General features: G+C 43.8%; 1 protein-coding gene across 1 annotated transcript in view; it reads right to left on the minus strand.

The window, feature by feature from the left end:
* The window catches only part of GPC1 (glypican 1), a 201381-nt gene extending 176728 nt beyond the window's left edge, over positions 1 to 24653 (minus strand). The window contains exon 1 of the mRNA XM_009996739.1: positions 24594 to 24653. The gene's annotated coding sequence lies outside the window, so the exon portion shown is untranslated. The remainder of the gene's footprint in view (positions 1 to 24593) is intronic.
* Between the last annotated feature and the right edge of the window lie 6 nt (positions 24654 to 24659).

The raw sequence follows: 24659 nt of genomic DNA on the forward strand, positions 1-24659 counted from the left end.
TCAGCAGCTGGAACTAAATGACTAGGCTGCATTGAAGGGGATATCCCATTAAGATACATGACAAATTGAGCATCTGTGTTGATACAAGATCTGCTTTTCTCACGCTCTAGGAAAATGTGGTGTATTGTCTCTGCCTGTAATTTGAGGGTAACTGAAATGAGGATTATGTGAGGCTGACAAGGACCTTTTCCCCCCTCCTTTCTCTACAGGCTGCATGTTCAGTTTTTACCACGGTTCCCAATACTTCTCTCCACTGCACGCGGAGAGCAGCAAGTCCTGTACAAAATCACCTTTCCAGGAGGAGCAGAGAGACATAATTTGCCTTTAGTTCAGGCAGTAGGTCACCAGGATGCTGGCAGCCAAGCTTCAGACTGCAGCTTTAACGTGTGCCACACACAGTACAGTACCCTGACCCCAGCCAGCAACATGATCTAGATATTATCAGAAAAAAAACCCCAACATTGTATCTGTTCATGCCCCTGTGCTAAGGACTAAAAAAATAAATTTTATGCTAAACTATACATCACATAACATTTGATTCTCACTTAACATTGATTAGCATCACCATAACTCTACAGTCTCAGTTATTTAGCACTCTGGCATGTTCATTTGTAGCACAGGTTTTATTCTTCTGGATTCTTTATGACATCCCTGAATATTTTGGCCTGGCTGGCCCAGTCAGCCACTTTAGGGTCTCCAGCTTGGGAACAGCTGGATTCAGTCAGGCAACCTCTTTCTTTCTGGAATAGGGTGATAAAGCCATCATGAACCATGCTGCTCATCTGAGACAAAGCAAGGGTAAGAACAAGCCTAAAGCTGCCCTGGTACAAGAGGACAGACAAATCCCATTTTTGTGGTGTCAATTTAACAGATACAGTCTTGTTTTATTCTTAGCCTAGATGAAACAATCACTTATCACATTGACCATCCTGTGTCACTTGTTTTTACCTGTAGAAACTCACAAAGCTTGAAAACACAGCAAAAAGTGAACACATATTAATGAAAATTAAGGAAATTAGGAAAATTCCGAATACTAAGCTCTCAAATCAAGCCTGAGCAAGTAGTTCCATTTCACAGCAATTTGATTTTCCCAACCACAAAACAGGACAGCAAATACTTTGCTGTTATTTTATTTGAGAGGCCTTTCTGAAGTCTCTTAGGATATGCTTTGCAGATGGAAAAATTGATGAGGAGTTATATATATATGCATATATAAAACATTCATATGCCCCAACATGCTAAAGTAGCATAGCAAAGCAGCAATGGCAATGATAGAGTGAAAAATATCTTAACTCCTGATGGTAGCTTTGAAAGTCTAAGAGCATGAGTTCTTTCCTTCTACAGATGCAAGAACATCCCATAGCATGCCTAGGTAAGCGAGGCAGGATCTTATTTTACCAGCTATGACCAGGTCATCCTTATTCCTGGTCACTAGCAACCCCCCCTTCTCTATTGTCACACCTGGAAGAGCAGGAGGAAATAAATACCTTATCAAGGCATAAGAGAGCAGGTATTTTTATGACCTGTGGGAACAGAGTGCCTAGTAAGTCTGCAAAACATGGCATAAATATCTCCAGATAAAATTGTTAGCTCTGGATGGTTCACATTTCCTAAATGCTTAAGTTTGAAATTACCTCCCAGAAGAGTTCCTTCGTATTTTGCTACCCTATTACAGACAGGCAGCCCAGATGCATGCAAGAACCTCCTGCAAGGAAATATTTAGTTGATTCAACTGCGTGACAGATCTTGGAGGGTGCGGTGATTGCTGAGGGCCAGAAAGTTAAAAGCAGAGAGGCAAGTCTTTACCAGGCTTTCCAAGGGTGTCTGTAGGACCAAATCACCAGCCTGCCACAGTGGCTGTGTCAGTCAGGAGGGCAAGTACAAGCGATGCTTCTAGCTCAGGTCTGTACAGACACATCTGTGTGGCCAAAAGGCAAGTGTGTTCCTGTGGGCAGCCCATAGCACACACAGCACATCCAGCTCTGCTCTTGTAGCCCACTGTGTTCCCATGGGAATGTTTTAGGCAGGCCAGAAAACTGGAACTGCTAATAGCTACCAACCAGCTTAGACTTAAAAATTAAAAAAGCAATACTTCAGGGTTGCTCTAGAATGCAGACATGAAACAGATAACTAGTTGAAATACTCTGTAGAAGTACTGAAACCGAGCATGTCCTAGAGGCAGAGCCCTAACAAACAGCCCAGCCACCTACATGCATTCACAGTTGTGGCTGTCCTGGGATCACTTAGAATTAAATTAGCAATGGAAGTCATTAGACAAGAAATAATTCCAAGAAACTGGAGTCTCAATAGTAGAAAATTAAGAAATCATAATTGCAGGCAATGGGGCAAAATGACAGCATACCAAACTACTTCCTCAATGAACAAAATGTGAATTGTAATAAAGTCACACATTCAGCATGGGGCAAAGGTGACCTGAAGAGACTGTAGTTATTTCCCCTTTAGGCTACAGAGGACCATTTAATGCTTTCCATTTAAGCAGGAAGGCACATGATGAGGTCCCTTAAAAGCCATGAACACAATCTCCTAAACCTGAGGATTGCTTTTGCCAGGTAATTGCCCCATTAGGCTGCAGGCAGCCAGCACCCACACCACAGCTCTTGCCACACAGAAAGAGCTGAGCTTTTCTGCAACAAATTTATCTCTTGAAAGGAATGAAATTCAAGGAGACTTGAAACTGAAGACTACATGAACTACACTGCTATTTCATGCGCCCCATTTGACAAAATAGGATCTGGTATTTTAGATGGACAGAGCTCTCTGTCTACTCATTCTGTGACTGGATGAAATAATTTGTGCAGGAAATCACATGCTATGTGTCTCCATCCTGATGTAGTATAGGAAAGGTGTTTGAAACACCCTTAATACATTATGAGCTACGCATTTAATAAACCTAAAGGGAAAGTCCAAAAAAATGTTGTTAAACCCCTTGACACCTGAAGCCATGGATCTCTCAAGTCTGGGAGAGCACTCTGGGGCAAATGATCACAATATTCTCAGCCTGTGCCTTCATTCTTCCTCAAGCACCTGCAGCTGGTGTCCATCAGAGACAGGGACTGCTGAGCCATGTAGATGTTTGCACTGAGAGGTTATCCCTTCTCTTTGGCTCTCCTCCTCCCACAGGTGATGTCTGGCTCTATAGATGCATCATGAAGGTGGCACCAAGCCCAACTTCAGCCCAATGTTCAGCCTGCTGCCCTTAGGCAGGGCAGGTGCATGCCACAGAGCCAAGCAGCACAGGAAGGAGACAACCAGCAGCCCCATGTTGCTCACCCAAGGACAAGAGAAATTCCTGGTGACTACTCCATCCCATCCAGGAGAGCAGCAGCTGTACAGTTGCCAAGTGCTTTAAACCAAAAAGGCTTGATCAAATGGAGGCCCTTACTAGCAGACAAGTATACTGAACTGGAACACCTTTTTTCTTTTTTTTTTTTCTTTTGACTTCTTTTCCCCCTTCCGTCACTGATGAACAAGGCAGAGGAAACACACTCCAGATACACAACACATGTACCCAAACCACACGCAGTTTGCTCCAGTGAGAGCTCAGTCCTAATAACAACCACATCTTTGTTGCCAGAAGGCTCCAGTCTGTGTTTCCCAGCCCTGTGATAGTGACAAACTTCCATTGCATGACACAGCCAGAATCCATCCAGGCAGCAGCTGCCCAAGCAGGCATCAGAGGAGCCCTGCCTGCACGCACGTGTATGCAAACCTTTGGCACAGACTCAAACTCATGGACTGCCTCTCCTCCCCATGCACCAGCACACCATCCCTGGCAGTGTGGTTTTTAAAGATCAGTTCTCATTTGGTCAAGATTTCAAACTCCTTCCCTTTCCCCAACCTCCTACTAGTCACTTCTCCTTCCACAAGCACCAAATCACACCCCAGCTCTTTCCACTGCATGGCTTCACCATGCAGGTCTGACACAAACCTATCTGACACAAACAGCCTCAGCTTTGGTTTTAAGGAACATGCGGCTTTTCAAAGGATAGAATGAGGCAAGGTCAATCAGTGGGCTGCAAGTTAGGACCAAAGGAATGGACACAGGTATCTGTTGGACTGGGACTGCAAAAGCACTCATTCCCAACTTGTTAGTTTCCAGTGAAGTAAAAAGGAGCTTCAATGGAAACAGTTCAGTCAACACAGATGGTTTTGAAAATCCTACTCTTAAAATCCTTCGTGAGCAGGCAGCTGCAGCCTCCTCAGCTGAGAAGACATGAGGCTTCAGCCCAGTTGTTTTTCCTCATTTGTTCTGGGCATTGAAGCTCCTACCTGACCTGAGCTTTGATTGCTGACAGAGGTGTGTATGTATGAGGATACAACAGAAACATGAAGACTGAGGTTGTGTTCTGCTTAGCATTACTAGGGAAGTTGAAAACCACTGGCTGCCTGTCTCTGTTGCAAGGAGAAGATCTCTGGCTCCCTTCTGGAGCCACTAGTGCATATCCTTTCCTCATTACTAAATTCAATGGAACTCAGAACCCTGACTTCTGTGTGACAAGTCAAATTTTCACCTTGTCAGTTCTGATGAAAGGGCTTTACAGACTGTCCTTGGGCACCATGGGCAGCCCTTGTGGGGCCTCATCAAAAGCTTCAGAACTACTAGTGAAAGGAGAGGAACCCAGGCAGATGGCTGGTTTGAGAAGCCCTGCAAGCTGTGATCTGGGCATGCAGGAAGCAGCTCCAATTTGACTAGACTTCTGCTCTCTCAAGAGGCTGGTGTTTACGTCAACAAAGTGAAAGCAGAGGTTACAATGCTGACAGACAGCCGTGAGAGCTTCAGCAGAGGTTAGGAGTGAGGATGAGGTTGCTTCTTGGAAGCACTTTTTAAAAGGTGCTGTTCACTCCCAGATTTGACAAGGTAGAGAGCCTTCCTTTACGAATTATACATTAGGCCTCTGATGAAGTAAAAGCCAGATATGCTGGAGCTCAACTAAGTGCAAGGGAGGAGGGAGAAAAACCATGCAGAGACACCTCATTGTCCAATCTGGTGTGAGTTTATAATCAAAGATTTTTAGAGACCAGACTTTCAAAAGTATTCCCATAAGGATCTAAACAAGCGGTTAGATCTTCAAAGAGCTCAGCTCTAATTCAGGCACATAAATGAAGTGGACAGATTAAAATAAAACAAAGCAAAACCCACACTGAGACAACAGCAGCTGTCTGTGTCCACAAGCAGCTGAGAACGACAGCTGAGGGAGAAATGTGGGCCACTGGGGAAAAAGCTCCAGCAATGGAGCTTCGGTCAGAGCAGCTCAGTCCTGTTACTCCCATTCCCGTAGTTTCACCTAGCAATGCTATTGGGAGCTGCTGGGACAATTCCATTCCTCCTGCAAGGCACTGGATGCCACACACTTTGCAAAATCTGGGCATGGGGACCAGGCTGGAAGAAGGCAGCGTGGGCAAACCATCAGAAAATGTTATATGCCATCTGGGGATGACACAGACTCAGACATGAAGAAGTGGCTTTACAACACGTCCCTTCTTTCAGTAGAAAGGATAAAGGGTCCTGTGGGATCTGGTAACTCAAACATTTACGTTACGGCAAAAACACACTCCAGCTTTTGCAGATGCCTGTGAAGGACTGTCAGGCAGCTGTGGAAAAGGAATATGAGGAAATTGCCCGTAAGAAAATGGTTAATTCAGACCAAAAAGGCAGGAGCAAAAGAGCTTGGCAGATCTTCTGAGGGTAAAGCTACAAACCCCACTTATTGAATGTCTGTATACTGGGAAACTCAATCTGATGGAGTTAAAAGACACTATTTTGGCCTGCCAGAGCCCTGAGCCAGCCAAGTTCATCCCAGCTGCTGCTGTTCACAGCTACAGCAGCACCTCTGAACAGTGAACTCCTAGAAAAACATGGTTTTCCCAGCATGCCAGGGACCTCTGAGCAATGCCAGATAATTGTGCACCACCAGTTAAATAAAAAAATAAAAAGGTGTAAAAATAATTATTAAATCCTCTTTAAAATCTACATTATGCCAGCATTGAAAAAGGTGAAGGCAAGGTATTTTTAAATTATTTCATCTAGTTAGCAGAAGGTGGTGGTGGGTTCTCTTTTTATTTCCCACCAGCCCCTTGATGAATCACGTCAGAGTTGGCTGCAGAAGTGAGAAAAAATGTTTTTTAAGGAGACATCCAATTTTTCTACTACCAGTTTTAATAGCTGGTTTCCTTTTGCCAGTGCTTTGCTTGGCTTTCTTGTCCTCCACTCCAAGATCTTTCTACCAGTTCTCCTGACAAGTTAGACAGCTTCAGGACCTGGCTAACCTGGCTACTTCTGATGGACAAAAGCCTGGGAATAGCTGACTATTTTACTAAGGCTCACAAGCACCAAGAAACCTTTAATTCTCCTACTCTCACATGACTCCCATAGCACCAAAGGTCCACTGCAGATGGCCAGTCCTGACCTGAATGGGACACCTTGTGTCTGCAGGTTTTCTGGGTGAGTTACAGTGAGAAGATCAGAGCAGAAGCCAGTGGCTGTACCTGGACAGCCCTGGGTGCCCTGAAATGCTGTCTAGTGTGCAAGATGAGGGGTTGTCAGCATGTGGCACTCCAGGAAAAGGCCTGCCTGGAGGATGGCAGGTATTATTTGTGAACAACAGTAGCAGCATAATTATTCAAAAGACAAGTGATAAAACCTCACTGAGTTAATACCAACATGCACTTCTGCCCCACAGGTGGCAGAGATGGGCTCTTAAGAGAAGTGTAAAGTTGCTGTCTCATGAAGAAAGATAAAAAGCTTGGGGAGCTCTCCTTTACACTTTCTTTTCTAAAATGCACTGGGCCAGCAGTGATGCTTTTGACCCTGCCTGCCATCTCCAGTGGTGTCTGGGGACACATGGAGATGGCTCAGCAAACTTTCACAGTTAGGCTCCATGAGATACTAGAGGACTGGTTTTCATGACCCAGCTGTCCTCTCCAACTCCATATCCCTATGAGTTCACCTGCCAGACCATTATTCCTTCTTATTGAAGAAGGAATCAATTCAGGTAACTCAATTATCAGCAAATAATTAAATACATGAGTGTAGGAATTCAAGATAGGCATGAATGCATGGATAATTAGCTTCATAGTATATTAAACTCATGGGCACATCCTAAGACAGCTCTGTCTTTTTCCAGAAGAATTTTACAAAGTCTTTTGAGCTGCTGCAATCCTGTTTTTTACCAAGCAGTATTCTTTCATGTTTCCCCGAAACTAGTGTCTGCTCTACACAGAGTCCTGAAAATAAGAGATAGGCCCTAAATATGTGTTGCTGAAGAAGTTAGTTTAGATTGTTTTAATAGTTTGTGGTACTCAAAACTGGTTTAATATTGACAGAGGAAAGTGATAAAAAGAATAAGATCTGTGTTTCTGAGCTCACATCAAAGAACAGCTTTAAACAACAAATAAAAAGGCTGTCAAAAAAGGAAGGCTTTACCCAGGAGCCTAACAAAACAAGCTTCCAAAAAAAAAAAAAAAAGAAAGAAAAAAAAGAAGTGTCCCTAAACAAATTAACCAGATAGGGAAAATGTTAGTTGAAAAGTAAATATTCAACAGGGCCAATATCTGATATGAGAAAGACCAAAAAAATGCCTAAAAGCACCGATCACAAAAGAAATGTTTTTGCTGTGGAAAGAAAGGACAGCCATAGAATTCGGAAGTACTTGCAGTTTTTTTCTGAACTACTGACTATGTTAGTCATCAGTCTTAGACTGGCTCTCCATTACACTGCACAGTCTTCAGATTATTCACTCCCTGACATGATTTTCTCTTACAAGCCTTCTTTAAGCTTCTCTTTGTACCCCCAGCCTTTTAACTGCCATCACAAACCTTCAAGATTTAACCCTGGGAGACAAAGCAGCAGTCTCCTGATGCAAAGATTAATGCCACTCCACAAAGAAAAGCAGACACATGAATTATCCACAGGTCTTTCATTTGGACAGAGCCTTTTGCCCAGAGGGGTTTGCAGGGCAGGTACCTGCACACACCCTAGCACAGGAGCAAGGCTGCAGCCAGCAGGTTTCCCTTGCTGTTAGCTTCCTTCTGGATCTGCAGCGCACACAGCAACAGCAGTTTCTAGAGCTTTTTCTCCTCTGTGCTAAGCTATCCCAGAGCAGATGGTGTTCAGTGCTTATACCTGGGGCAACGCTTAACAATCCCAGAAATCCCTCCTGACACATATTTCCCCTAAATTGGCTTTGCTGTTTCCTAAACTAGAACTCGGCCTCACGGATAAGTAGCTCCCCAGTCGCTAGGCTCGAAGGGTGCCTATCATCCTATTCGGGCAAGAACCATTCAGCATGGAACCAGAGAGAGATTTTTAGAAGCACTCCTGCTGCTAGCCAGGACCTCTCAGGTCCTCAAGTCACTCCAAGCAGCTGAATTTCCCTTCTAAAGCTGCACCACCACCAGTACCTGTCCCCTTCCCCAGGGCATCCCCCAGGGAAAAGAAGGTGCAACCACTTTCCCAAACCTTGAATTGTCTTTTAAACAGAACTCCTCCTTAGCATTTGGGCTCATTAACAAAAGCCCTTTTACAGATTCATCTGGCCACATGATCCAAGTGAAGAGCAGCCACACAAGCTCAAGTGCTTGCTGCCATGAGAGTTTGTAGAGGCAGATAATATCCAGCAGGTTGGAAAAGAGATTAGACAGATTTATGGAAAAAGGTACATAAAGGACTGGGCAGGGATACACCCCCTGATATCCCCTCTTCAGAAACTGTGGGTGTTTGCTAGTACCAAATGAGGGATTTCAGAAAGGTGCCACAGCCACACTGTTGCTAAATATAATCTTCTGCTAGCATTATCAGACACTCCTTGCAGGGCTAGACAGACCATGGAGTGACCTAGTCAGACATTTTGTATTTTCCTACAAGGCAACTGCAGAGCACCAAAGCCCCAGACACACCACTCCTAGGCCTGGCTGTGCCCTCCAAAGGCCAACCAGACACCACACACATTTAGGGAACCCTCAGAAACCCTCCAGCCCAGCTTCTGCAAAACAGGTAGTCCATAGGACACTGCAGAGAAAATCCAAGTGAATAGTCATTACCTTGCATGAGTTCTTTGTGCAAATGTTAAAATCTAAAGCCTTTTCTGAGTGTGGTGGGTACAACCCAGCAGTGGGGCCTGAGAATCCAGGTGTACAGAGGATGGTCATGCGAGCACAGTCATACACAAAGAGGGGAGAAAAACAAATCACCCAATTCATGGCAATCTTAATGCCAACTTGATGTGTTGCATGTGTGATTACTGCAGAAATCAATGTAGGTAATTAGGGCCATCTGCACCTATTACTACCATTTGTATGTGTATTCATAGTAACTGCATGTTAGTTAGGCATGCCACTGCACAAACATATTAAACAGCTAATTAATTACAAGAACAGACCTTCTCTGTTTAGGAGGAGCCCATCACCCACTAATAACAAGAATACATTTTCTCCATCTGTTAGATTATCTGCTCCCTCCCCAAGGTCACCAGGGAAGATGCAACTGGCCTGCAGTCTGGAGCACTGGTGGTGAGCCTTCTGGTTAAATAACTTCTTTTGTGCAGCCAGGCTTCAAAGAATGGCTGCTTCTGAAAGCTTGAGCATGGCACTTCCATGGAACAGCACAGTGCTTTTGGATTACCTGAGGTGACATTTGGATTAGACACCAACCATTTTTCTATCATTCCCAGGGCTCATTCACTAGGCACAGAAGAGGCTGACTGCATGCCCTTTAGCAGGGCAGCACCCACATATGCATCCTGTGCACTGTCCCATAGTGTGCTGGCTCCTCTTCCAGCTCCTGTTTCTACAGCAAACTCCTGCAATGGAAGATTATAAATACACAGAGGACGGCTGTGCCCCAGAGCTTTGCTGACATATGGTTCAGTCCTTAGTCAGAAGCTATGGATTTAAATTTAGGGACAGAGCAGGAGGTTAGGTTTCAAAATTCCAAGATAAATCCTCCCAGAGGAGACAATGAGACCAGAATTTCCTCCCTCAGCCTTAAAGCAGACAGAGCATGGAGTCAATGCTGTTGAGCAAACCCCACTGCCTGTGCACCCCTGCAATGCTGTGCCCAGTGTTTCAGCTGTTCCAAGGCTGCTGTTGCTACAGCCTTTGCACCAGCCACTGCTCCACCAACACAGCAGTCAGGAGTCTTGCTGGATGTCCAAACCTTGGGTAGAAAAAATTGCTCCAGCTATTTGCTTGTAATAATTCCTTATATTACAGCACAGGCTAGGGATACTCTGCCTCAGGTTGAACCAGCGCTTTCACTAGCTCCCCATCCCTTTCCAAACAAGTGCTAGTATGAAGGGGTCTTAAAATACAGGCTTAACAGCTTTGGCCATTTTTCATTTGTGGTAAAAAAAAAAGGAACAAATACATTTCAAATCACTGTGAAACCAAGCAAACCTCTTCTTCCTCCACACATGAAAGGTAGTGCTGAAGAAGCCACTACAATCAAACAAAGCACAAAATCCTTCCATCATTTGACACAGTAAACGCTGACCCTAGTTACAGAGTAGCTCAAGACAACTCTACAGTAGATTTTACTTTGATTTTCTGAAAGCTAGAGGCAATTCTCTACCTTCATGTGCTATGAAACAATTTCTATTGCTCCAGATGCTGGCAGACATGATGCCCCTGATGGTGCTTTGGATCACCACTGTCATTGACCAGGCAGCCTGAGTGCTTTATACTTGCTAACAACTCTTCTGACAGTTCCTTCCCAACTACCAAATTTCTACAGCTCCAAAGATGTCCTTAGCTGTACAGAGCAGAGAAGGGCAGAACACCATGGCATAGCTCCTGCCTGCAGCTCCTCTGAACTGCAGCAAAGGATTCAGGGCATGACCAAGGGCTGAAGCAAGTGACCACAACACATGACACTTGGATAATTTCTAGATGATTCTGCTGCAGGACCACATCAGCATCACCGTACACATGCAAGTTTTACACACAAACACACTTTCCTTACATTTCTTCAAGCACAGATGATTTACCATTGTGGAAAGCACAGAATTATGCTGACTGAATTCATTATTTGGTCCAGTACTTGCTGAACTGAGGAAAAATACCTTCAAAGCAACTGCATTCAAATATTGTCTGATCAATGCTGTCCTACCCCACTCCTCTGCCTCCTTTCTTCGTGCCCACAGGAGGCAGAGACCCCAGGCAAGCCTTTCAGGAGAGCCTGCAGCCTTCAGCGCTGCCTGCCTGCCCTAGTAGGAGGAACTGCTCCCTAGGCAGGGAGTGGCCACCTCTGGGCATTATCCCCTCCTTATGCTGCTTGACCACCTTGGCCTTGCTGAATGGAGAGAGGGGGAAAAAAAAAAAAAAGTAATCCAAACAAAACCTGCTGTCCTCGGTCCCTCAATCATATGAGAAGCAGCAAACATGCTGAGTTAAGTGCAAGGTAAGCAGTATTTTTATTTGGTTAATTAGAATTGCCCATCCAGTGAAAACAAAAAAGTGATTTACTGCAGAACTGGTACAGGTAGTTGTTGCCTAAGTACATTCCTGCATATTTGGCTACTTTAGGAATATTTTTTAATTAACAGCTTCTCCTCAGCTAAAGCAAACCATAGAAAATAAAGAAAGAGAAGTTTCACACAAGGACACCACTGAATCCCTCAACTGCCAACTATTTTTTTTCTTCAGGGAGGATTTTAAATTAAAAGCAGATTGCCTTCATTAGCGTTACCAGAAGCCATGTAACTGCCAAAGCTGACAGAAACACAACTGTGATTTGCAAATTTGGCAAATGTCATTTTCTCTTTCTGCAAACGTGGGTAACGTCATTCATATTAAGAGGGCTTTTGTGGAGACATTGTGCAAAGAATAACACTTTCCACAGGAATGGAAAAATACCTCCAGAGCAGCAGCTTAGTATTGTAGGGCACCCAGGATGCCTCTCCTTGTTTATTTTGCAAGAAAGTGCATTGCATTAAATTTGTGCTGAGAACGGTCAGACAGTAAGAGTGCTATGAACTGCCTTCTGAGGACTGAGCAGAATACAGCAGCAAGCCCGTAATAAACATTTCCACACTGATCTTTGACATATAGCCATAACTCAACGTTTCTGTGACCTGTTGCCTAAGCCTGAGAACCATTCAGCATGGTTTCTCACTGAAATCCCTATTCTTTACTTCATTCTAGCTGAAAAAGCTGTTAATATCCTGATAGGAAAGTTATATTTTTACCAGGGGCAGCTGTGCTTGCAGGCTTCATGGTGTGCTCCAGAATCTCAGCCTTGGTGATGCAGAGAAGATCTTGGTAGTATTTTTCCTCTCTTTCAAATTCCTGTGTGCATAGCTGCAGGGTGAAGCCAGCCTGCCAGGCCGTAAGCACGGGCAGCAGTGGATGAACAATCTGCTGTTCATTTTTAGAGTGACTCCACACATCCTGCTCCCCACACTGGTACATTAGTCTCCTCTAAATTCTGGTGTCTAGCTTTCCTCAGCCTTAGGAAGAAAGCTTAAAAATATACTGGTGTATTTTAGGTTGGGTTATATGCACAGTAGATGTTGGCTTCAGGGGTCGAATGGAGTTGCTGACGTGAAAGGGACGTGATGGGGGTGACCCTGACCTGTGTGTGTTCCCCAGGGTGGGAACCAGCCCCCTCAGCACCACCACTGCCCCAGGAGCTGCCACTGGCACAACACTGCAGGATGGCCAACACCTGCTGGGCATAGCTCACTGAGTCTTCTGAGGTGAAGAGACGATCAAAATCACAGGATAAAGAAATAAGAGATGTAGGTGATCTTCAAACACAGCCCACAGGCTCAGCAGCATGGCACATGCTGAGACAACAAGGTATTTATTCCCCTGGCTGCAGCTGAAATGGGAAGGTCTGAACACACCATTAAACTTTGCAGGAAGTAGTTTAACATGGTAAGTATTACCACAGTCACAAATGTAAAGTCTGTCTGCAATAATTAGGACTGTACTACATAGCATTTTTATTAGACAGTGTCTTATAATCAAGACAAAAACAGCTGTCTATGTAGCAGTTGCAGGTTTCTTAACTGTCTAAAAATAAAGCAACAAATGTAATGCAAGGCCAGGCATAGAAATAATGTTAACCTATATTCAAGCCTGCAAAGGTAGCCTGCTGGTAACCTTCAATCTACAATTAAATGTTCAGGGACTCTGCAATTTTGGTTTGCATCTTGAAAAGAACCAGAGAATCCTGTTCTTTCTCTGTAGTCCAACTCTTTTCTACCACACAGTGAGCAGAGTTCATTATCCATTGAACTAAGCACTTAGCAATGAGTTAACAGTAATTAAACTGAAAGTGATACAGATGAAAGGAATTTATTATTCCCTGATCTGCCAAGTACATTGTTTAGATACCTGCAATCAATGAGTAATGATGAAACAAAATAAAAATCCAACAAACCAAAAGAGCCAACAACAGGCTTATAAAAATCTGTTCAGTAAGGCCCATGTATCTTCGTTAGGTTGAACGGGACAGCATTTTAATCAACAAAAGCCCCCGTCTTTATACATCATGAGAACAGAGGCAGAATGTGGCCCTAAATTATGCTGTTATGGTTTATTATTCATGTATCATGGGACTGATGAAGATTTATGGTCCCATTTTGCTAAGTACAGTACAGTGAAATATAGAGAAATAGTGAGATTTGGTACTCCAAGACTTTATAACTTAAAGACAAATTACAAAAACAAGATAGTATAATTTAAAGACAGCTATGCACAGATGGTGATTGGAGATATAGACAGATTAAGCAACTTGCCCAAGGTCATGGCAGACACATGTGCTAGAGCAGAAAATTGAACTCAGATCTCTGGAATACCAGCATGGGTTTTTACTCATGTAGAAGAACATTGATTGTCCTCTCTGATTTCACTAGATTTCATATTTCATAAGCTAAGGAATAAATTTTTAAAAATACAAACTTTACATGGCAGTACTGGAAGGATGTCCTTTTACCTCCTCCTCTCAAGTCTACCTCTGTTTTCTCTATTCCCACCCATGAAGCAATTACAGATAGCAATGGAATCTTCCCTAACCTTCTTTCTTCTGGACTTCTCAATGTTGAACACACCCAGATTTCAGAGCTTCCCCTTGTACATCACATACCCTGGCACCCTGACCACCTTGTTGCCATCTGCCAGACTCACTCCAGTACAGCCATATCCTTCTTTGCAGACAGCCTGGAGTTGGACATCATGCTGCAGAGGCAGCCTCAGAATCACTGAACAGAAGGGTATAAGGCACTCCACACTTGCTCTTTTTTTTTAATGATACATGAAAATAGTTAATTTTCTTTAAATTTAGTTAATCAAACCTTGCATCCCTTGGTTTACAAAACAACACAAGAACACTTTTTACGCACACCACAAGTTTGCTCTTGCAGGGGTCTCAGCACATGGAGGCATAAGCAGGCTTGAGACCAACCACTGCTCCCATCAAGAATATCAGAAAGGGGCATTTAAGATGTTTTTCTCTAACTGACATAAAAGACAGCCCCATCAGCCAGAGTGACATAACATGCCCAAAATGTATCAGTGATAGCAGGATAACACAAGACACTATGTTGCTGGATATGTATACATCAGCAGATATATTTAAGTCTTAAACCCTGTCACAGAGTGCATTGGTAACAGTGAAAAATAATTTATGACTGTGGCAGGAGATTGCTTCAGTGCAACACAAACAGTAGCAACGGTGTTACTTACTAAGACAAAACTCAAGTTCCTGACAGCTGATTCAGAAGAGTGGGAAGAATGATACTGCATTTAAACTCCATGGCTTTCTTTCCTGCTTTACAATTGAAATGTGCCTTGGTCTGAGGGTATTTTGCTCTCTGTTTATTTAAACAACAGCAAAGTCACAGCTTAAGCTTTCCTTATTTATATTTGCCAACACCTGTGAAGATTTATCAATGAAAATGTCATTTTATTTAGTTCTGCAAAAGTGCTAGTAACACATTTTTTTAGATTTCTGCTGAGTGTACTGTCCCCCAGTGCAGCAAAATCGGTCCACTCAGTGACAGGCAGCCATCCTTATCCAAAAGGATTGCCAAGTCCACCACTAAACCATGTCTCAGCACCACACTACATGTCTGTAAACACCTCCAGGGATGGTGACTCCACCACTTCCATAGGCAGGCTGTTCTAGTACCTGACAACCCTTTCAGTGAATAAATTTTTCCAAATATCCAATGTAAACCTCACCTGGTACAACTTGAGGCTGTTTACTGTTGTCCTATCACTTGTAACTTGGGAGAAGAGACAAACCGCGCCCTCCTTGCTACAACCTCCTACAGAGCACAACACGGCAAGGAGCGGCTGTGAAGCTTCATGGAGACAGAAGCGGAGAGGAGGCCACCAGCTTACCACACGCCTGAGGCTGACACCAGTTACCTAAACTAGTCCTCTTCTAGCATGATTTGGTTCATTTCTCATACTCTGCAAGTAGTAAAGGAAAAGACTTGCCAGGTAAACCTAAACTAAAGAGCAATTTGCAGTACTCTGCTTTGCTCTCCCACACCTAATTCCAACCCCCTATGCGTAACATAATTTTGACCACCTTGAAATAATGTGTCTAATAAGTGGTATCACATATTATCACCCCATATAAAGTCTAGCACACAGGATAATTTAATCCACACTTTCCACATCCAAACTTTTCGTGCCCCCAACATTAATGTGTAGCAAAGATAATGAAGTTATTTTTTACTGTTGACTGATCAAATAAATTCAAATACTGCTTCCTGAGGCACAATGAGTCCAGCAGTACTGTTCTAAATCAAATTAATGCAAAGCCTAGAAAGTGGACAAACACACAGGGAAGACATAATGTAGAATCTGGTCACTAACCCAAGGACAGCACTGAGGGACAGGGCAGCACTGAGGAACCAGTCAGTTCCCCTACTCTTGCCCCTACTCTTGTGCAGGGACTCCACTACCTGATGTGTTACAGAGATTCATGCATATATTTATATAACATAATCTTGCTTTTTGCTTATCTGGGCTTGGATTCATACAGGGAACACACTAGTGGCAGCTGAAAGGCAAACTGGAACACTTCTCTGACCTCCCATCTTACCATCTCTGCCGCACGAAGCCCCCAAAGCACAAGCAGTTAGGAGGTTGCTACTTCCTACCACACTCAGACAGGATGGGACACAGGCCCTGGGGAGCCTGCAGCTGCGTCTATGGGATGTCTACGCACGGGTTCTCACTATTGTGCAGCCCTTTTTCAAATTCACAGCAGATGAGTCTCTAGCTACAGCTCAGCCTTAGAGAGCCTCTCTAATAAAAATACCAGCCTCCTTCTCCCTCAACATGGAAGCCTCTTAAGAGACCTCCCACAAATGGAAAGGGAGCAAGAGGGTTTGTTGTTTTGGGGCTTTTTTGCAGGGCTTGTTTGGTATTCTGTCACAAAGCCAAGCAGATGTTTGTAAAATCTAAACTGGTTATACAACTGTTTTAAACTCCTGCAGCTGTGCACAGTGAGTGACTGCATCAGGAAGAAGACCACTGCTCTCTTTCAAGGCACTCCTACATCTAGGGACTAGAGTTTAATAAACCAAACTTCCCATGAGTTATTCAAGCCCTGTCATTCCAATTTAGTGCTTACGGTAGAGGAAACTGCTGAAAACAGCAATGTGGCTTTTCCAGCTTTGTGGCGAAAATCTGCATCCAGATGGGGACTAGGACCCAGACCTCCCTCCTGGTAATTACAGCACCCAATTTCCAACATTCAACTTATCTGGGAGACAGCAGGAGTAGACCAGAGATGCTAATACAGCAGCTCTTCTTTGCTGCTTGTACAAGATTCACTTTATGCTATACTTCAGAACCAATTATACAATCAAATCACTGCAAACTTTAGTGCAAATAACATAGACTGAGAGCAGAACAGACTGAAGTATCTTTTGAGATTTTTTTAATGCAGCTGTATCTTTTTAAATGTAAAATTAATCTTAATTTCTGACAGTGCTTTTACTGTATTTTTATTTTTAAAAAAAATTTACAACTAAAAACATTTCTAAAATATTTGTATTTTGGAAATATGCCTGTCTGCTCCAGCTAGAAGGCAAGAGACTCTGGTAAAACTAGTAGAAACACTCCAACTAAAATTATACAGTATAGTTTTACAATCCTATATAATACCATTTTTTTTGCAAGCCAAAGCTATTTGTCATAGAGTACTCGCATTTTAGTCATATAAAAGATTGACTGTCTGCATAAGTACTATCATCTTGCTCCCTGAAACCACAGTAAAGCTTTTTTGTTCCTTTCTTCTTTTTTCAATACTTCAGAAGAATGCATGGCAATTTAAAAAAAAACAAAGTTTTACTCCTGTTGCTAGCATAGTTTATAACAGCTGGGTAATTCTGTTCTTTTGATTGATGCTGCACTGTATATGAAAAGGTACAAAAATTAAATTAGCTTTATAATCTCTGTAGAGCAAACACAATTGTCACTGATGTATTTTCTAGAACTCAGAGTGAGAGTGTTGTGAATAACTGTCACAGCACATGCACCTTATTCAAATCATAAGAAATAATAAAAAAAATAATTAAAAAGCAGCTTTCCATATCTGAAGAGATCCAGGTAAAACAGGAACACATTACTGGGGAGAAGGGACTGACCCAGCTCACAGCTCAGTCATGTATAGACAAGCACTGTTAAGTGTCTATGGTCTAAAGCTTCATTATTTTTTGCAGAATGATCTGGCAACAGAGGTAACCCGATTCCCTGGGAATCAAATGTTAAAGACAGGTTTCACCTGTCAGAGAACATATTCTGAGCAACAAACTGTCAGAGCAGACACATCACAGAAGAGGAAAGCCAGTCCTTCGGAGGTGAAAGGGAAACAAAAAGAATTCCCTGCTTTCACAAAATTTTGGATTTTATTTATGTTAACTAGAAAGGGAAATGTCCTAATGCAATGAAAGCTGCTGCAACTTTCTGCAAGCTACCTACAAAACATGATGGAATAATCTTTAAATGACTGCTACAAGGGTTCCTGCAAGCTTTCGGGTCTCCCTCCCCAAGGTCTGTCCCCATGGCTATTATCCTTACAGCAATCAGAAAGACAGAGCCAGGCAGGAAAGCAGGAATGTGGCTTTTTTCAGGGAGATTTAAAGATGAAGAGACTCAGTACAGACTTGCTCCCAGCCACCACCTGAGCAGGCAGCACATCTGCTCCACCAGGCTGCCCACTGAACCACTCCTTCCTTCTCATAGCTGTGCCTGGTAGCAAGTACTCAGAGAAGCAGCACTGAAAATGATGCCCCAACTTTGACCTAACTTGGCAGGGACTTGCTTAGGATTTTCAAAAAGACTCTATCTATGCAGAAGACTCAGAAGGGGCAGATGAAACCAGCACCAAGCATCCTCCCTAGCTTTGCTGTCACACAACCAGAAGTAGCACATTCAACTCCTTTCTGAATTAACACCTGACTAAGGAGACCCTCTGCCTTGGGAAAAGCCAAAAGGGTGACTCTGTGTGTTTGCTTCCTGCCTGCTGCAGCACAGAACACCCAAGGGGACACAGGAGGACCTCTGCACACTCCCAGGGCAGAGGGAGCCCAGCCCTGCCTCTGAAAGCAACTTTCTGCAGGGGCTTTTGTTACAGCTTCTCCAAGCAGGAGTAACACATACACATACCATCTTGGAAGCTGCTTGCTGATTTCCTGCTTGTGGGAGAGCCATGGCATTTGGAGGAAAAGTATGCCCTGTTACTGAAGTTGGGCAGAGCTGGCAGGGCCAGCTGTAGGCCAGAGCAGCACGCTGCCTTGCCACCATCCCCCAACTGCTAGAGGTACACAAAAATACCACTGGGACAATGAAAGAAACCCAACATCTAGAAATATATTGCATTCAGTAGGGGTCAGGGCAGCAAATAGAAAACAGAGCTGTCTTTCTCAAAGAAGCCTGCAGATTTCTACAGAACTGGGATGTCTCTTTCTCTGGTTTTCCCCTGAAATTCCCAGGCAGTGTTTTCAGCTGAATGCTGAAAGCAGATACAGCAGTTCTCCCTACACCAGCAACACCTGCCAATTACCCTCCTGCCCACCCTGCTCCTCACTTCCACATTCCCACAAAACAAGGCCCAGGAACACCAGAGCTGCTTCCAGGAGACCAAACTCCAGCTCTGGCCCCAGCCACACGGTGCTGAGACTACGACAGACAGCAGGGTCGGGATTATTGCTCAGACCAACAGCTCTCTCAGGCTGTGGCCATCCTTTTATCTTGCCTTTCCATTCTGTGCCTAATGCACTTTGATGCTGCAATAAAATTAGATGCTACTTAATAGATGCTACCCCAATGGGCAGTTGTGGGGAGGGCGCAGGGCTTGTGCTCTGCTGCTGCTGGTGGGCAGGTGCTCTGTGTCCTCTGCTTTCACCTGTGAGGATAACAAAACCCTTGGCTCTGAATACACATTTTTGATAATCAAGTTAACTAAAGGCAGGGAGGGAGCTGCTAAGTCAAAGCTCACTTAATTATTGAAATTATCCAGAGGAATATATCTATCTGGTCCCCTCAATGCAAGGCAATTGTACTGAAAGAGATAGAACATTAAACCAACTGTTCCACAATCCCTGCCAAAAGCCACACATCTCCTATGAAACACAGCCAGTGTATCCAGAGACTGAGTGACATGTATTCTTAAACAAAGCAGGGCATGTACAGGACAAGAAAAGGAGGAGAGACAAGGTGAGCTCTACAGTTTCACACAGTGGTGGTGGTGAGTGTCTCCAGCTATACATGCATGCAAAATAAATAAATAAATATGAGGCTTTTGCTTCACCAACAAAAGGAGCTGTTGAAATAGCTTTGTCAGACGTGGCAGATAAGGATAATTATGTGGTGAGAGCTTAGTCATCCGTATCAGAGTGACAGCAAGGCAGATTCTCATAAAAATATTGTCAACACCACAAAACTCCAAAGAATATCAAAGTATAAAGCTTTCCAGATTTCAGACACAGCTTAGGTAAGCACTGGGTCTGTGAAGACACAGGCTCCTCTGAGACTCCGAGTCACTCCCGCAACTAACCGCTGGAGGGAGCCCATTTTTCTCCAGAAATCCCATTTTCATAATAGTTTTGTATGCACACATTCTGCAGTCACAAATTCACAAAATAATCACGAAGTGTAAAATAGGCAAATTTCTATGTCTATTTTAAGTTAAGCAGAAAGGGAAAGACACAGTTCAGCATGACCTCCTCTAACCTTTGCACCAATATACTTGCCAGATGGAGGAAAATACACATTCCCCATGTTACGCCTCATCAGAAATAGCATTCTATACCGAACAAGCTTCATAGGCCATTCTGATTTGCCCTTAACAAATTCATTAGCGTAAATGGGGTGATGCTGCATTTGGGAGTTCACCATGTAAGCAGCTAACCCTGAGACATCCCACCCATACTGAGTAACTACAAACCAAATATAACAAAAACCACAAAAAGTGCTGGAGCCAAGTGTGTCCCCTTTCAGTTAAGTGGTAAAGATCTTTCCCTGGGATTGCAGGTTTACCTTCTTGCATTCATGCCTTTCATGCTGCAACTGCCAGCAGTTCAAATGCCCCCCAAAACTGCAGCTCATCTGAGCCTCATCAAATCCCATCTGTAGCCAGACCTGTTCTCTACTTAGCTAACACTCCTCCAAATGGCTCTAACACATGCACTTGACAATGTTGTCATTACAAAACCAAATTATGCAGCCTAAAAGGGCCAAAAGATTAAAAAATAAGTGTTCTGACTCCTTTCAGTTACGGAACCAGGGAAGCATACTCATGAGATACAGAATGGCATGAGCAGAAATCAGCCCAGTACATTTTTTCTTTATTCTCCTCTTCTTTCACTGCATTACCCCATTGCCTATGTCAACAAGCTCAGCCCAGCAGTGAGCCAAGTCTAGGAACGATTAATCTCAGGAATAAACAAGTCAACGCAAAAGCCTAGCCCAAACAGTGAGCAAGGGCCAAGCACATCCACATAAAATCACAGCTCTCAAGTCCTCTTCAGTACAGGAGAGAACTATCTCTGCTCGAGACACTGGGGAGCAGTCACCCATCTGACATCAGTAATCCTAAACCACTCGATCAAGTCAGCAGAGAAAGAAGATGATCCTGCCCAAAGCACAGTATTTTTGCTGTAGGCTCACTGACCTTCATCACAAAACATGGTGTGAACCCAAGACCAGCCCATAACACACGTACCAAGAAGTCCAACTAGAGCAAGGCACCTCTCTCAGTCACTGCAATAGACTGATGGTGTGAAGGTGGTCAGAATGTGGGAAGCAGGAACTGAGGCTTGCTACCTACAGAAGGTATTTGAAAGGAAACAGAACATCTGGAAGTTCTCAAACAGTTTTCCTGTATTTTGTAGCAATCATAGAAAGTGGGTGGGGGTCACCAAGCCATTGAGTGGAACCACTCCCCAACACGAAGAAGAACTTTGCTCAAGTTAGCGTGCCTTACGGAAGCGAGGGTATTGCGACATTTCCAAACCCAAGGGGCATAGGGAGCATCTTCCTCAGCACTGGAAATTTTCTTCTAGGCAAATCCTCACTGGAGACTCTGGGTGCATGTCTCTCTGTCAGGATTACTAAATGCGAGCAGATGCTTCTTTCATGTTTGGGAGCTTTGCCATTGACTTCAAAGTAGTGAGATACAACACCTTGTGCATTCCCTAAACACACTTAATAACAGCACCTGACACATTTAAAGTGCTTAGACATGTTAAAGGCATTGTACAACATTAGCTAAAAAACAGAACCCCCTGTCTAGGTTGTTCATGAGAAATCTGGTAAGTGTAAGAGTAAGTAAGAGTCTATCCCTGAATCAGCTGTTTATCTATCAGCCAGCTAATAACTGTGTGACTGCTTCTCTAACTGATCCGTGCAGTCATAAGAACTGACTACCTTCTGCTGAGCTATGGAGACTTTCTATTACTCATAATCCTCTTAAATCATAACAAAGAATACAGATTAGAAGGTGTGAAGCATGCAATAAGCATTCTAAAACCAACACAAACACAGCCGTCTCAGCCTGAGTCAGAGCCTGCATCACAGGAGCTTACTAAACTCCTTTTGAAGTCAAGTTCTGGGGGTGCAAGCAGCCTGTGGTTTGGCTCCTGGTGCCAGGCTGGTGTGACAGCAACACACACCAAGCAGTGCCTTGGAGACAGTTCAAAGCAGACAGGAGCAAGGTCAGCCCAGCATGGCAGCACAGCTTTGGGGACACAGCCGTGGGGCTAAGAAAGGAGTTTTCCCCATTGCTTCAGGGCAAGCAATGCAAAGAGAAGAAACAGCATGTTTCCCTTGGAGAGGGAGAAAGTGAAGGGCTTTTGCCTCTGGAGTGCTTGGAAATAAGACAAAACTGTGGTTCTTGGAATAGCTCTTCAACCTAACAACATGGAGAAGAAGGCTGCTATCAGAAAACCTTAGCACTGGTCCAGCTAGGGCCATCACTGAACAGTCTGAATAATCATCTCTCAACTTAGCCAAAAGTTGTTGCATGCTGTGTACGCACTGACAGGTGCCAGTCGGGTATAACCTGACAGGGCTCCACACAGATTACAACCCTGCAAGATGAACTAATGCTGCTGAAACCGTCTTAAGCCATGATTGAGTATTTTGACAAAATGTGGAATTGTAAACTGCACTATTGTGTATTTACTGCATGTGAGGACACTTGAGGAACGTCTCAAGGCTACTTCTGGGAGACAACAAAACACGTATCAACTTCTGAACTCAACTGTACAACTGCTACAAAACACAATGATACACACCACTATATTTAATTAGGAGTATTTCTGAGGTTAGTACTAGCGTACAACAGTGATTTTACTGTACTGGGTAGGTATTACAGCAAGAGTAAAACACATTCCTTAATAAGTATCAGTTAGAAGGTACACATAGTAATTAGAAATGAAAATCATTAAGTCTGTTAACTGTTTTAAATACCAGGCAAATAATATCAGCAGCAGGTTTGTGTGTGGAACCTTCTTCACCCAAGCACTTCTTTATATTACTTTCCATGTGGTATTCCTCAAATTTTTATAGCGTTTATCTACAGTTTCCCTGTTTACAGCAACAGCCAGAGATGCCCAGTTTGATACTATAACTTTAACTACTGCTGCTTAAGATTGCCAGCACACACACTCGTAGCACAAACTGTAGGAAACAAAACTCGTAGAAATCTTTGTGTCCCCTGATACTATTTGAACTTCAGCAACTTCTAGGCACAACTAACTCCCTACTAATAAGATACCTGGAACTGCAGTTCAGTCACTCTGAAGGGCTACCCCTGTAGTACCACCCCACACCCCCAGTATTTGTAAACATTTAGTCCTCTAAGAACTTTCCACTTGAAACATGACTACTAATGTGTTCATATTTATAATAATTAGATGCAAATTTATAAAAAGCCACTTTCTTGCTCAACTGAATTGCTGTTCTATTAATAGTGATGTTCAGATGATTTTGAAATTCCCCTATTTAACTTCAAGGACTGCTCATTTTATTTTGGAAATTTACTCTTGGCTGCAACTTGACAAAGAAAGTATTAATTTGTTCACATTTATAAGACATGTATATGGTTCAGCCTTTTCCATTCATGGGTCAGATAATGAATTGGTTTCCCTGGAAAACTGCACAATGAAATATTCAACATAAAGCATTCTGTAGCTTAGATGTGAACTACAAAGTGCAATTTTACTGGCTTGTCCCTGTAGGTTGGCTTTGGCACGTACGCCTGCATGTTCTATGCTTTGTCTGAAGGAGGAAGCTCCCACAAGTGAGGAGAAAGCTCTTGGATATGGGTCAAAACTTAGAATTATAAAAACAAAATTACAATACCCCAGTATATTTCCCCCAAGCTTTCAGGAAAAAAACACAACAAAACAACCAACCAACCCAACACAAACCAGACGTTGAATATTCTTTGGTATTTCAGTGGCTTTCTGAAATGACCCAAGATTTGTCCAAAATCAGAATGAAGAGGACACACTGATGTAGGTTGCTCACGTTTCCTCTACGCTTCACAAGCTTGACACGGGGCCATTTTACTCCTGCTTCATTTTTAACAAGTGACAAATGCCATTTATAGGTTTATTTCCCATCCAAAAGAAGACCAAGATAAATCAATTCTTCTCTCTCCTAACCTTGTGGCATTTTCCAGCTCTGACACCAAAACCCATTACAGTCCGATTATCCCGCTTCCTGAACCAGAACCGTGAAACCGTTTCAATTGTACTCGAAACAGAAGAAATGAGACAATGAAAAAAAGCCACCGCTGAACGCTTGGTGCCATCACCCCCTCTCCCTCACAGGTCCGTTTGCATCGCCACGGCGAGAGAGATCCCCCCGCCAGCCGGGCAGATATGATGCCAGGGCAGAAGAGGGGTGCCCGGCCCGCGGGGGCATCTCTCGGGCCGACTTCTCGCCGCCCACGACTCGAGACAAACTCCAGCGCTGGGGCCGCTCCACGCCCCACGCCGGGGGAACCCCCCGGCTGCAGCGGCCCCGAGGGCAGCTCCGGCCCCGGGGAAACCCCCGGCCGGGCTTTCACAGCCCCCTCCCCGCGCCCTCCCGGTACTCACCGGAGATCTCGGCCTGGGGCACGCCGCTGAGGCTGAAGCCCTTGGCCCCATACAGCTGCCGGACCT

Source organism: Chaetura pelagica, unplaced genomic scaffold, assembly GCF_000747805.2.
Source record: "Chaetura pelagica isolate M959 unplaced genomic scaffold, ChaPel_1.0 scaffold264, whole genome shotgun sequence".
Classification (NCBI taxonomy): domain Eukaryota; kingdom Metazoa; phylum Chordata; class Aves; order Apodiformes; family Apodidae; genus Chaetura; species Chaetura pelagica.